Source organism: Anomalospiza imberbis, chromosome 3 (assembly GCF_031753505.1).
Source record: "Anomalospiza imberbis isolate Cuckoo-Finch-1a 21T00152 chromosome 3, ASM3175350v1, whole genome shotgun sequence".
Classification (NCBI taxonomy): Eukaryota; Metazoa; Chordata; class Aves; order Passeriformes; family Viduidae; genus Anomalospiza; species Anomalospiza imberbis.
This window is the reverse complement of record NC_089683.1, coordinates 8,442,871-8,452,742: the sequence shown is the minus strand read 5'-3', so window position 1 is coordinate 8,452,742 and position 9,872 is coordinate 8,442,871.

Here is a 9,872-nt window from a genome sequence, read left to right as displayed (position 1 = left end):
TGTTTTGACCAGCCTTAGTTTTAAGGGGGTGTCTGAAAGTGAGCAGTGAAGGGATTCTTTAGGTGTGACCAAGTACTCTTGACCCTATATGTTGGGACAAGAAACAGGGATGGAATTGAAAGAATGGAAGAAAAAATTGTAATGGGTAAATGTTAGACCCCTGGCAGAAGTTTTATATATTCAACCAGAAGGATTTATATGAAGCTTTTTAGGTTTTCTTGAGATCTACCAACAAACTTTATAATCACCAGAGGCTACTTTCAAATTACTTGCTATGCAGTGATGTAACATCTCTACACTTTCCTCTTAACTGGAAGTGAATACTGCAATGGAAATTACTGGTCTGAATGAAGTAACAACCACTGGTCTTTCTCCTACTCCCAGAGTTAGATAGTACATCCCTATTTGTAGTATCTGCAATGCCTTGAAACAGTCCAGTAAAATGAAAGTAACATGAGAAGGGGAAATAAATCTATACTACCTGCTGTGAGTTACTGGAGTGGAAAGAAAACCCTCTTCATCTGCTTTCCCCCTGAACCATGTGCATCTTCTCATTCATGTAACAGATGACTCTGAACTCTGCTTTCACCTCACCAGAAGCATAGGCTGCTTCAGGCAGCAGGAAATGACTTTTGCAGGCCTTGCTAAGCATTGGCAGATCCTTTGTCAAACACCACATGAAAAAAAAAAATGCTGTTACTGTAAAGGACATGCATTCAACAATTACCTTTAAAATATCCATTTCCCTCTCTTTCTTATTTGTTTTTAATTCCAAAAATTGAAAATCACAGACACTTCAGGGAGTTCCTGGTTTAGTTTGTTGTTATGGGTTTTGTTCATATTGCAGGATGAAATGCAGAAGTCTGAATACACAAATGGATAACTTTTCCCTCATTAGGAAACACCAAGCTCTGCCTACACTCAGAGATGCTTTCCTGCAGAATAGAGACACCCAGAAGATTGACATCCTTTGCTACATAAGTAACCAGTAATTGACCAAAATTAAAGAAAAATATTCTGCAGAAACCCAGTATTTAAAAATAGAAATAAAAGAAATATTCACTATGCAAATGGACTTTTGCAGAGGAGTATCAGCAAGTTTGTGAACCATACTTCAGAGTTCATTATTCAAGAGAAAAAGTTATTTCTAAAACTGGGTCTGTGAGAAATAGAATAAAGTTCAGGGATGATTTTTTTTTAATTGAAACTACTTCATTTACAGAAAAGAAAACTATGATCTTGATGTAACTGGCCCCTGAATAAATTATAATCTGAGTAAAATTCTCAAGTATTCCTAAAAGATTTAGGTATCTATTTTTTATTGACTCCCAGGAAGCATGTAATTTCTTTTGAAATTTTAGCCAGGATAATCAACAAATACCATTATTAAAAACGGTTTCTGCCCAATTTTAGGACTACTGTGAAATAAGTGTAAGTCATTAGGCAAATAGGGATTTTTCAAACTGCTATGTAATCTACCCTCTGGCAGCACATTCATTAAGAAAGTGGTAGGGGAGGACAGTGTGTTTAATGAGTAATAACTGACTACTCATTATTCTAAATACATAAAGTTTTATTTATACTTCAAGTTGCAAAAATAAGTAGCTACACTTTTTGGCATACTTCTTGCCTATCCATCCCTCCTGAAGTGTGCACAGTGCCTTCCAAAAGACTGCTTCTAAACCATTTCAAGCATTGTCATGTGGAGATACTCATGTGAACTGTGAAATAAAGAGCAGCAGCTTTGCTATGCTAGTGCAGGGTTAATTAGTGCATGCAGAGCACTGTGATAATGCCATTAATGTCTTCGCACAGCTTTGCTTTTGGAAGTAAGACATTCTGTCTTCACTTGGGTTCTCAACATATCCTACTGAAAGAAAGCAGTCAGATTGAGGCAGATAAACTGATGTGTCATATATAAGATGTATTATGTGCTGCTTTCATTATATTCAGTTGCCATTAGCAAAGTCTTCGATCCTGCACTCAGTTTCACAAAGGTCTAAGGGAGAGAAGAAGACAAAAAAGAAAAATCTGGAAAGCAAAATTATTGAAGCCAGTCATAAATTACTTTACTTAGTTAATACAAAGTAGAGACTGCTGAAGGTAGGCACGTTACATTTTAAACTGTGTAAACAGATGGTACAAAAAAGAAATTAATCAGATTATTTTTATGTCCACTAGAAACAGGACAAGAATTAATTTACTTGAATAGCAGCAAGGGTCATAAGATATTAGGAAGAACTCTCAAACTGAAAGAATAGTTACATACTTTAACAGATTACAGAAGGCAGCTCTTAACTCACCATCACTGGAACAAAATAAATAAACATCCATCAGGGCCGATTAAAGAGCAGATGTCTTGGGACTGGGCTGGAATAGTCCAACAAGGCGATACACATACTATCTGATATTGAACAGAATGCTTTTGAACAGGAGGAATGAAGTACTGATTTTCCTGAAACAACAGAAAAATTGCTGCCTCCAAGTTCTGACCAGCTTAACTCAAATAATTGCCTAAAGGTTCTGTGTAGTGGATTCCTCTGTAGTTGTCACAGACAGCAAAATGCCATTGTGCCTTATTAATGAAGTTCCTTTTCCAGCACTTATATAAGGATTTTTTTTCTGTGAAACAATTAGAAAACCTCAGTGAGTTTAGATGAGATGTTGGTAACACAGGTCTCCAACCCACCACTGAGGACTTGTGTTTGGCATTTGTAAAAGGGAAACAACTTGTAAGCAAGATAGGGAGGAACAATTGTGAAAATAAGCAAACACTTGAGTTTTAACATTTCAGCAATTTTTTTTTCCTTTTTAATAAGCTAGCAATAATTTTCCTCCACATCATAAGTACATTTATAAACCAATCAATCTCTGTCTTGCATATTGCATAAATTTTGGAAGAACACACTTGCCAAAGGCTCCAAATATGATGTCTACATTTCTCTGGCTAAACTCATGCACGCGCATAAGAAGGCTTTTGATTTTGTGTAGATTGACAGATTAGTATACTGATGGTGTCCCATTTATTAACCCATTTGGCCATGTTTTATAAACATCCATGTATAATAGTGCTGTGACTCAAAGATCTGATCCTCAGGAAAAGGAAGAGCTAATATCTATTGACTCCACATCCATGAGCATCAGAGGGATGCGGACTTAACATAGAAGATAAATTAATCAGAAGAAGTTTTAATTCCATCTAAACAGAAATAAAATATATACAAAGATTTTGTTTCTCTTTAAGTTAGCAGATGTAGACTACAAGCAATCAATCCAATTGCGCCCTCAGAAAAAGTAGTGCCAACTCCTATAAGTATTTGGTTTGTTTTAAATGACCATTAAACTGTTGAAAGTACTACTCAATGAGAATAGAGCAATTTCAAATAATCACTGAAGTAGCCAGCCTGCATTAATATGAATGTGTTACCAATGTATAAATGCTGTCTTATTTGAATAGCCAAAAGCATAAGCAAAACGTGGTATGATTTCCATTAAGTCCTAAACTTTACGTTAACAAATCTGACTTGTCAGCACTTGCATCTGAATTCCAATATTAAATGATACACCAGCTTTAATTTCTATCTGTAAAGACTTTTCCAAGAAGCAAGTTGCTGAAACTATGAGGAAAGGCCATCTTAATGCCCTTACACCAATCCCTGAGCTGAAACCAGTTCAGCCAGAACTGAATATTGGACCTTAACTTCAAATTTGGGCATAAGAGCTGATAAGCTTATTGTTTGCCATTAATAACTCTCCTTCTATGTTTCTCACTTTTTAATGTGTTCCCATTTACTCTCCTACTTGGACATAGTCTCACTTTCTTCTCCTCTTCTTTAATTTTCCCAGTTTCCCTTTTGTCTGTTTTGTTTGCATTCCCTATTTCTCCTTCATTACCTTAGTCCTTCTCATTTCAAAAGTCAGTCCATTTTACACTTATACCATTATGTAAACCAGACCACTAAGCAGGAGACCAGGCTAGAAATACAACATGGAAATCCCTGATAAGGCAGGATAGAATGAATATTTGTATTACTTTTTTTTCTTTTATTATAATAAGAAAAATATCTTATTGTGTTGCTGGGTGAAATGGACAGTATTTTGCTAATATACTACACCGGTCACTAATCCGATGTGAAGGTCATATACACGTCATCTATTAGCTTTTACTATTGCTTTCTGTAATAAATTGATAACTCAGCTTCTGAACCAGCCTTTTACATACTTATTTAGTTTATATTGTAATTGAGGACATTTTTTGAAAAGTAAAAATTTTAAATAAAAGAAAGGGAAAAGAGAAAGACGATTTCATGCTGATGACAGTATTGTTTTCCTCTGTCTATTCAGTCTGATTTATTGCAAAGTATTTGCCACTGAAAATCCTATTGTTTTTTCAGGTATTGAAATTTGCTGTATCATTTTTCAGAGGTTTTAAAATTGCATTTGCAAATTAAAAAGGAAAGGCAATAACAATGAATTTCAGCTGTACCACTGTCAAAGAACCACTGTATATTCCAGGACAAGAAGGAATAATAATACTCCTTTAATTTGGAAAGCTGTCTGAAATTAAACATATTAAAGACAGAATTTTAAGCTAGTTTTTTTCATGCTGAAGTTCACTGCTTTCCTTTATAATATCACCTTTCTGGACATTTTTCACTATGAAAACAATTTCCGTGCAAGAAAAATATTGAGTTTAGTAAATGGTTAAGGAGCCTGACAGAAAAATTACCTTTGGTGAAATTACACTTCGTTCACTGTTGGTCCAATCCTCTTCAATGTTTGGTAATGAACGATGCTCATCTCTTCTCAAAAAGCATACACAGATTGCTTCCAAATAATAAACATTTAGGTACAATCCTCATTATCATGTTTTGAGAAATCACCTGCTGCTGTTGTAGTATAAAAAAGCATTTTTCGAAGTTTTAAGTTTGTCCTTTACTTCAAGAATTATTTCAGTCTAAATGTTTCTTTTCAAGGCCTTGTTTTTACTCTTGTATCTCAAAAGAGGTGCTGAAGAAACCAGGGCTTTGTGTGCTGAATTACTTTGAACCCACAAAAGGTCTGAGAACACTGATATATGATGCTTAAGTAGTGTAATAAAAATATTTATTGAATATTCAACATGGCATTTGGGATGACAAAGCTTACAGAAAAAGGTATCCTACAATCTCAAAGCCATGAAGTCATGCAATACTCATTTTCAAGGCTATTATAATTAAAGCCATGAAAAAGTAAAATAATGTGCAACCTGTGTTCAACAAAGATCCAGCTAGGCTAGGTCACCCATGCTGTTTAGGCTAAGTCACCCAAACAAAGAAGAGACATTAGTTATAATCCATTAAGAGTTCAGTAAAATACTGATGTCATATGTAAATATGATAAATATAGTAAATAAAATGACATATGAAAAAGAATTAATGATGGAGTCACTAATGTCCAGGAACTGAACTTTGATGATCCCTGTGGAGCCCTTTCAACTCAGGATATTCTATGGTTAGGAAGATGAGAATTAATACTCTGTGAGGTGAGCAAAGAATTGGCTGCTAGAGAAGTATCTAGAGTATTGAAAGTAAAAAAAAAAAATAAAAAGGAGGCAACAAATGGTTGGCCTTGGATCAATTTTGTTGATTCTTTGTGTAAAAAACCGTGGATTAAAAAAACAAAAAGTACACTTTAGATGAAAAGCTAAAAGGCACTGTCAATACTGAGGAGGATTAGGGTGTTTCACAGAAAGAACTGCATGGCCCTGAGGATGAGAATGAGCATAATTAAGTTAAATTAAATTTAAAATAAAAAGGGTAAGGTCATCAGGGACTATGAATAGGAATTTCTGCTATTCACTAGGAGCTTGCCATTTAGAAGTGACTGGGAAGAGAGAGACACAGGTGTACAAGCTGATCACAGGATGTCTATAAGCTATTCAGGGATGGCCGGCATGGAAAAACTCAATGTCATCCCACAAGACATCAGTGAAGGTGTTTCCAGCTTGGATAGAAAAGAATAAATTCTACTATACTAAGCCTCAATGAGACTTGATTTGTAATAGTGTGTACAATTCTGGTCATTTATTTTCAAGGAAGATATGAAATGGACTAGTCATAGAGAAGGATCATGCATTATCCATTGAGTGACACCAGGAGCTAATCAGACAAGAGAAGAATTCACCTTGCAACACAAAGTGATGCGATGGGTGCCTGTATGTAAACCAGTGCACAAATATGGGAGATAAAGGAGCTGTTTACACGAGGCAAGTGTTTTAAACAGTAATAAATGGCCATAACCTGAATTGCTGTGCAGTAAGAGACAAAACAGAGGATATTCTGAAATCATCTTCCAGGTGAAGTGTCAGGGATAAAACATGTACCTACTATTAATACACTATTTGAAACACTTATAAAAGTAAATATATGATACTGTGTCCATAATGTCAGGAGCTTGCATTTCAATACACCCTATGAAAGGCATGAGAACATCAAAAATAAGGTGTTGTATATGACTTTTTTAACTTAAAAATATAAGAAGTAGAGAGAGAGAGTCAGTATGAAAAGTGCAGCCCAGTTTCTTGATAATATCTAAATTGTTCAAATTGTCTAACCTGAACTGTCAGTAAGGATCATGGTCTCTGAAATGGCAGTCTTCAAGAGGTCTTTTATGGCAATCTTCAAGAGGTTCCCTTCCCTGCAGGATCTTGCAGGATTATGGCAAGTACACTCATTCAAATGCACTGAAATACACTGAAGTCTTTTGGATTTCAGAAATTTTTGAATCAGGCTGTAGAGATATCTCTCTATAAATGTGTTTATTTAAAAATCAGAAAAATTAATTCAGTCAAAGTTTAAGTTCATAAAAGAGAGAGAGATCATAACAGTGTGCACTGCCTTAATTGTATTTTAATTCAAGCAAATTAAAACCAAGTATTCTGGCATGTCATTCATGGAGAAAATCTTATTCACAAAGCTGCTTTATTCATGATGGAGTCTTGAACATATTCAAATTCATTATAATTTTCTTAGTCTGAGATTCTTCTTTTCATGGAATAAATTTGTAATTAACATTTCAGCAGAGGGGCACCTGTTGACACACTAGAAAAGTATTGCTGCTAAGAAGGATTTAGGAATAAATGAAGATATTTTTAAGTGAAGTAGCTCTCTATTCCCTCCAAAACTCTATTCACTCTATCAGAAAGTTTCAGTGTATAAACACACTTAATCTCACAACATACACACATGGAAACACATGGGAAAAAAAAAAAAAGGAAAAATAGACTTTTGGCTGTTAGAAGCACCTATGAAGTAGCAAATGAAGAAATAGGTGGAAAAAAGTTTGGTAAATACAAGTAATCTCTAAAGATAAGAGCTGAAAGCATAGGCAGAGGAGATTAACCTGCCTCAGCACCTTACCTCCAGTAGCCTCCTTCAGTGTAAATTACTCCCTATTTTTATCATGCTGAAGTTCACTTGCTTTCCTTTATAATATCACCTTTCTGGATATTTTCCACTAAGAAAAAAATTTCCACGCAAGAAAAATACTGAGTTTAAGAAATGGTTAGGGAGCCTGACAGAACAATTACCTTTGGTGAAATTATACTTTATTCACTATTGGTCCAAACAAAACCAGCTAACAGAATAACAGACTCATAGAATATCAGGTGGGAAGGGTGTCTCAAGGATCATCCAATCCATTCTTTCATGGCAGAAGCACAGTAAAAACAAGCTTCTTTGGTTTGAAAATTAGTTATTATTACATATTCATGTCATCTGGGTACAGCCTTTAGATGGGAAATATGCTGGTTTCTCTCCTAGAGAAATTTTAGCCACAGATCATTCATAAATATTACAGTGCAAAACACTGTCTGGATACTAGCTTATCACTGTTGGAGGCTGAAAGATTATTATAATCTTCTACCAGACTATTGCCAGAAAGGTCAAGTAGTTAAACAGTTATCTCCCCTCACTGTTAGAAAAGGCTGGACCACAACAGATAGTACAAACTACCAAAGGGAGGTTTCTATGCAATCTTCCATGTAAAAATAAAGTGAGATTATAATGCTACATTGAGGACATTATAAATAAAACAATAGTGTCTCCCTCAGCACCCCACTCTCAGCTCTCATATTCAAAATTCAGACACAATTTCTCTGAAAATGTCTTTAATGCAGTTGTAGGAGCCATGGGGAAAAAAGAAAAGTAATTATTAAAAACAATGCACCTCCCACTACAGACACAAAAAAATACTGACAAACAAAAAAAAAACCAAACAAAAAAAAACCCAATGAAACAAAAACCAAAACAAAATTAAAATGCCTGATTATAAAGAGGAGAGGAGAGGAGAGGAGAGGAGAGGAGAGGAGAGGAGAGGAGAGGAGAGGAGAGGAGAGGAGAGGAGAGGAGAGGAGAGGAGAGGAGAGGAGAGGAGAGGAGAGGAGAGGAGAGGAGAGGAGAGGAGAGGAGAGGAGAGGAGAGGAGAGGAGAGGAGAGGAGAGGAGAGGAGAGGAGAGGAGAGGAGAGGAGAGGAGAGGAGAGGAGAGGAGAGGAGAGGAGAGGAAAAATTGCATAGCTTCTGAAATAGGGATCCCTGCATAAGTGCCTGAAATGCCTCTAAAATGTATTCAGACTCTAATCAGAATTAAAACACTGCCCTCATATTATCTAGGCCCATTTAAACAGAGACCCACCTAGGAAACCTGCTATATTAATATACCTCTAAGTATAAAAGTAATGATTTGGCAAACTTAAGAAGGCAGAAGATAGAACACTAGGCTCTAGGACTGCCAGATTTATGACAGTGTTATTACTACTGCTGGCAGATCACTTTTCTTCTTAAACTGCAGCATGTACCAGGTGGAACTGAATCATTCCAACAGCAGACTCTGCCTGGGTGTTGCACAAGTATTAGCAAATGACAGTAATTTATCAGGAAACATCCCAGGTCTCTGCTGAATCAGAGCTCTGTCTGTCATATTATGGGACCTCCATATCCCTGTTGCTCACCTACTGAATTATAAGGTCTAGATCCTGGTGGTTTGGGGTCTGCAAAGAAGTCATTGCCATTCTTATGTCTATCTTTAGCAACTAGGTCAAACTGAAACTGGGATAATTACGTTATGAAGTACATCCTGTTGTTGCCTATTAGTAACATTTTCTATGTTCATTAACAATCAGCCATTTTATGTTCTGTTCATTTTAGTCTGTTTTTTCTCTCAGTCAAAATTAGGGCTTTTCCTAACAAAAAGTATTAATTTATTCCCTGGGTATGAAAAGGCATAAATGCATTTGTGTGTTAGTGTATTTTTAGCTGGATTTAACTGCTTACATTGTTCATTGCCGTATTATTGCAACGCCTCACAACACTCAGGCTCTTGCATTCTGTTTTCACAATTATGCAACTTCCTCCCTGCAATTCTGGGGGAAAAAATGCAGATACTAAAAAGAAAAAATAAAATGACCCAACAGCGGCAAACGCAGTGGTCAAACTCTCAATTCTGGTCTGCTGTATATGGCATATTCTCCATAAGAACATTTTGATGCATGATGAGATATCTTGTACACATGTGATCCTATTAACAGCTGCAGTGCTGCAAGACCAATGTATTGCAATGACAGCTTTTCTTCTGTCTGAAATGTGGATTCAGGAACACTTCTGAACACCCAAATCTGTGCATGTACCCTCTCAGCATCTCTGCACAAAGCACAAGTCACAGATGGGAAGCCTGAGTGTATTCAGTGGATGTCAACATCCATGTGCTTTGGTTGGGTGTTAATTTGAAGGATCAGTGAGAATCTGCCTTTCAATCCAGAGTCAGCCCATGAATCTGTCTGTTTCCCTAACAGCTATGCCTGGATTTCCCTTCTTTATGTCTGAAAGGCACTGAC